The sequence below is a fragment of the Corvus brachyrhynchos genome, unplaced genomic scaffold (genome assembly GCF_000691975.1).
Source record: "Corvus brachyrhynchos isolate BGI_N302 unplaced genomic scaffold, ASM69197v1 scaffold152, whole genome shotgun sequence".
NCBI classification, from domain to species: domain Eukaryota; kingdom Metazoa; phylum Chordata; class Aves; order Passeriformes; family Corvidae; genus Corvus; species Corvus brachyrhynchos.
Window position 1 is genome coordinate 1,906,710 of NW_008237447.1, and position 5,524 is coordinate 1,912,233.

Sequence of the window (5,524 nt, forward strand, 5' to 3'; positions counted from 1 at the left end):
TTTCCCTACTTTGAGGTCTTTAGTCTAAGCTCAGCCTGCTCGTGTCCCCCAGAGCTGTAACCGTGACAGGCTGCTCAGTCCTCTCTTAGTATTCAAAGCAGGGTGTTTTACTCTTAGGATGGATGTAATTTGTTTTAAGGCAAATCCTTGGGGTTTCATTTTGCTTTCCAAAGTGTAAGAGCTGCTTGGGCTACATTTGCTCGAGAGCTGAAAACCCTGCAAGGGTTTGTCCATGAGTTCTGGCTTGGGTCATTAGGATTAATCTAAGCAATTGCCTCGCCCTTTGCTTCAAAGCGCTTAGGCCCGTTTCACTCCATGATGAATTTGGCCCCAGAATTTAAGTATCTACTTCTTTTGTACTTCCCAGCCTCAAAAAAACCCTAAAACAATCAGATATCCTTTGGTAAAAGGGCACCATAGTTTCTGCACAGAGCAAATAAGGCAGAGGGATGTGAAACTCATGAAATGCTGATTTTTGCCTTTTTTTTTTGTTGTTGTTGTCTTAAATAAGCTACATCAAATTCCTTATCACCCAGTCCTTAGGAACTGCCTTAGCACAGTGGAAGAATTGATTGCATAAATGCCAGCTGTAACTCTCTTATTTTTGGTAACAAGGCATTACTAAAGGCAGAAAGGCAGATTAATTCAGTGCCACGCTCCAATGAGACCAGTGTCCTTTTGTCTGGGACTGGCTTTGGAGCCCTCTGCTACCTGGTTTTTGCTTTCAGCCGTGTATGTGGGGACTGTAGTAGTGGTTCAAAACACACATCTGTTATTGCAGCAAGAAGTCTTGAAGGGTGTGCACATATAGGTTAATTGTCAAGGGAAACTGACTTCAAGTACCATCAGACTGTTTTCCAATGTAATCGTGACATCTAAGAGGATGATCTTTGAGAGATCAGAGAGTGGAAATTATTCTCTTGCTTTGCACATCTGAGTGCAGTTTGGCTACAGTCAAATTAGCTGTTTCAGCCTACACTGTCAGTTTGCTCTTATCTCCCTTTCCTCTTGTTGTATTATTAATAATAATGAAAAAAAGTTAAAGATGGCAGTAAAGACCTATCTGTGTGGGGCAGGGCTGGAGCCAGCGACTGCCTCTGAGTAATTGTGGATGGTGACCGGCGTTTGAGTGCCCCTCAAAGGGACGTGCCGGCCCCGGGGATGGCAGGCAGCTCTTTGCCACGCTGCCTGCGGGTGTTTGAAAGGCAGGACTGCTGGATTGGAGCTCTCTCGTTTGCTTCATCTTCCCTCCCTCTCTCCCCTTGCACAGCTGCATTTAGTAATGAAGCTGGCAGCATTAGAAAGTCACTAGAAGTAACCCAGCTGCCTCCGTGGGTTCACGGGGAGAAGGACTTTGTAGCTGCTCTCAGTCAGTCCATTAATTGCACATAATAAGGCATTTAGTGACAGAAGGATGGTTGATGAGCCTTAGCTGAAATAACAAGGGCCTGCCAAGAGCTGTGTTTCTTTGTCAGGGAGGGTTGTGGAGGGTCCTAGCGCTGAAGTGTAGAGTTGGAGTCGTGCAGGGATAAGAGCAGTGGGAACCTGCTGCTCCCTGATCTGGAGGGCACACAGCTGGCCCGGCACTGAGCAAGGAAGCACATCCATGCTGAAGGACTAGCGGGGCTGATCCACTCTGGGGACAGCGGGTCCCTGCGTCTCCAGCAGTGTCTGCCTGAGGAGAGCCACGGGGAGCTGCCCCACTGCCAGAGGGGCACCTGGTGGCTGCTGGCTGCACCACCCAGAACCTGATGAGAGATGAGCTGTTCAAAAAGGGCTGGATGTGGGACCTCCATCCCTGTGAGAAAGAGCAGGGCAGGTCACATGGAAAAACCAGTGTGGACTGGGAACTTGGCCTTTCCAGTTACCAAGCTGGTCCTCTTGGTTTTGATGGGAAAATGAGTAATGAGTTGAGGTGGGTGCTGGCCCCAGCTGTCTGACAGATTCTTTGTGGGCTGCCATGGGCCCAGAGAAGAGGAGGACAATGACATGGCAAGGGGATGCACAGGCAGCTGTCTCTGCAGGGAGGGGTGTCCATGTGATGCAGACAGGTTTGCGTGGGGCAGCTCACTCCCTCATTAATAAAGAGGCTGTTCCCACAGCACCAAGCATTTCACCAGCATCAGCCCCTGGCATTGTGGGGCTCCCTACACCTCATTCCCGGCTCAGTTCTGTGGGGAAGCAGGTCCAAGAGCTGCCACATCAGAGCCATGCAGCTCCTGTCCATCTTGGTAGGGAAACAGATAGCGACAGCATCCATGCTGGGAGAGCCTGGCCTGTGGAGGTAACGAGGAGCCCAGGGTGATCCCTCACAGCTGGAGAGCAGGCTGTGCATGTCTGTGCACACAGGCTGCTGCTGCAGCGCCTGCCTGGCCCGCAGTGAGGGTCACCCTGCAAGGGAAGGGGTGTATCTCCCCAAAATAGCCAGCCACACTTGCAGTGGGCACATGCAGGTGGTCCCTGGAGCCCACAGCTGGAGCATCTGCCTCGGTTTTGCTCTGTGCAGCCACCTGGCTGGTTGGCACTTCCCTCACCTGGGAGAAGGGCTGTGCTAGCTGTTGGCAGGAGGTGTTCCTTTGTCTGAATGAGCACTTGGGAATGTCAACATTTCTCCAGGCTAGTTCACTGTTCTCCTTACCTATTTATTTTAATGTCTCAGCCCTGTGCAGCACGACTTCTTCTAGAGGGTCTGCAAGTTTCACAAAGGGATGTAAATATTACCCCTGCATGGAGAAACAGAGGTACAGCACAAATGGTTGGTTCGAGCACAGGTTTTCCAGCCCTGAACTCTCACTCCATCATGCAAGGTCCAGAAGGAGCAGGAGGCAGCTCTGGCACAGAAACCTGCTTGCCTCCAGGAGGGCAGGCAGCTGCATAGCTGTGTGAAGGAAGAGAGGGAACAACAGTTTTCGGGGTCAGATTATAGAGGTGAATTTTGGCTCATATGAAAGGTCTTAGGAAATGTGGAGAATTGGCAGCTCTGCTGGCTGTGAGACCTCTGTGGATCTTTCATGCACTCCTTTACCATGGTCGAAGGGGACATTACCTGTCCCTCTGCTCAGATGGGAGCACTCTGGGTGGACTGAGGGAGCTGTCCCACGAGCTGAGTGATGCCATCCGCTCTGAGCAGTGGGTGTTAGTGCTGCCACCTTCATTACTACTGTTAATTAACACCCTGTCATGACTTGGCAACATTCTCACCTGCCCTGCACCTCAGGACGTCTGGACAAGGTCTGGCTACCTTCCTCCCCAGCGCATTCCTGACAGCAAGCCCAGGGCTTGGAGGCAGACATCTCCTTGGTGACACAATATCAAAGCACATGGTTAAACAGCTGCTCCTGCCTGCGCTTTCTCCAGTGCTGTCTTTGTCCTCTCCCGTGTCCTTCCAAGGAGAGAGGCAAGGACCTGAAACAGCTGGCTTGTCCCACTGTTGGAAGCAAGCCTTGTGCTGATGTTTTAGGCAGCCCTCCTTTGCTGGTGCACCTTATTTGTTGTCCAGCTGAAGTGGAGAGGACATGGGCTGATGTCAGATCCTAATCACCTACCTACAGCCTCTATTCTTTGCTCTACTCCTCTCCATCTGTGAGGAGAGCTGGAAAGCTCTCCATCAACTCTTTCTCTCTCCCTAAAGGCTCCAGCCTCCTTCTTCTACTCACCTAGTCTAGACAGCCTTGCTTTTACAGAGGTTTTGAGCTTTTGCCTTCAGCTTTTCAAAACCTGGAGACCTGAGGTGTACACTGCTCATAAGAGTGTGAAACTCTGTGGCCAGAACTCATGACTTTCATTTGCTTTTCAACAGGGAAACACGTCTGCAAATCCTCACATCAGAAGTCCTGGATAGATCATAACAGATCTTTGGTAGGATGCAGGGAAGTGGAATGTATTTATTCACAGAAAATTGCAACTTCAGCTGCAAATTATTTTGATTTCTACCAAAACAAAGTGTTACAGTTGGTATGGAGGGCTATTTTTTTTTTCTTTATTTTTTTCCTTTTTTTGAAGTTTGGGTGAAAGAGGGAGATTTGTCACACTTGTGCAGGCTAGATTTGGAGGGAAAGGTCCTGATCCTGCTTCCAAAAGGGGAAAAAAAAGAAGCACCAGGGCTGGCTTCGCCTGTTGTCTCACTTGACCTCCTTGACATCCTGCCTCATCCAGATGCAGCATGTGTAGAGAGACAGTTGTGTTGTAGACATGTGGTTGGAGGCTTTGGCTCAGGAGGCAGCAATCCAGGTGAGTTCCTGGGCATGTACTGCCCTCCTGGCTTTCCCACCTCTGCTGAGTAGAGGAAGAACTCCCCCAAACACAGCAGTGGCTGAGTGAAGCTCTTGATCTCCAAGCTTTGACCACACACCTGCCAAAAGGGAGACCAGGCATGACTCTGAGTCACAACCACATGTGGATTATGAAGAAAACAAAGCAGCATCCTGCCTCAGAAATCTTTCCAAAAGGGCTCAGCCATTCCTGCCCCCAGCAGCAGAGACTGCTGAGCTTGGCTGCCTCTGGGCATGCACAAGCACCCTCCTGGCTCTCCCCCAGCTCCTGCATGCCCAGGAGACAGGGATGAGAGCAGTGCTCCCGGGCTGCCACAGCTGTGCGCAGCATCCTTGACCCCGGTATGCTGGGGCAGCGTGCTCTGCTGAGCTGCTCTAAAGTCTGTTTTGGGCAGGCTTCCCTATTTCAGCTCAGTTCACACTCTGGAAATTCAGATCCTGGTGGCTGTGCCTGGAGCTGAGAGGTTCTTGGTGGGAGGCCCTTGCCATAGGACAGGTCCATTATGGAGAGCTAGCTCATGGGCAGGGATCGCTGGAGCAAACTACTCCAGGAAACAGCCTTAATTCAATAAGCAGCTCTTACCTCCCAATCAATGCCAGACCTCTGCCCCCTCCCAGCCCTGTTGCTGGAAATGCCATTATTCTGGAAAGCAACACTGACTCTGAGAGCTCTGGTTTCAGCCAAGGGGCATGGAAGAGCCAGTGAGCCTCTGGGCTTGTGGTGTCCACACAGTCCTGGTGGCACCAAGCTGCTCCTCTGGGCAGGTCTGGGGGTGCCTCCACTAACACCAGTCAGACACTGCTGACTGAGGCCTTCCTCTCAGCTGCTTATTGTACTGCCAGACCCCAAGCATTGCAGCTGAATATTTCAATGCCAAGTGTCTGCCCCAGGCTGATTTATCTTTTTTCCTTTAAACAGAAGCTTCAGCAATAATCGGATCTGTTGTTTCTTAGAGTGAGACTGAGGAAAAATATGTTCATAAAAAAGTCTTTCTATGCTGGAGAAATGCAACGCCTCTGGCCTCAGTGGACACCTGCAGTCTGTACTCTGCTTACTTCCCACACAGATTCATGAAGTGATGCCCAGTTGGCCACCTCTGCTTCACGTGCTGTTCCTCATGTTCTGGATACTGGGGTCTCCTTTGGAGGGGTACAGAGCTGTGTGAGAACATCAAGGTAACAAAACTCACTACTTCTTCATTTTGTACTACCAGGACTAATGGGTATCTCTGTGTCTTGGTCTCACTCCTCTT

General features: G+C 50.5%; 1 long non-coding RNA gene across 1 annotated transcript in view; it reads left to right on the top strand.

Moving 5' to 3' along the window:
• Nucleotides 1-5,524, top strand: part of LOC108446044 — a 39,165-nt gene that overhangs the window by 13,716 nt on the left and 19,925 nt on the right. The window contains exon 2 of the long non-coding RNA XR_001861152.1: nucleotides 5,339-5,447. This is a non-coding gene — a long non-coding RNA (uncharacterized LOC108446044). The remainder of the gene's footprint in view (nucleotides 1-5,338; nucleotides 5,448-5,524) is intronic.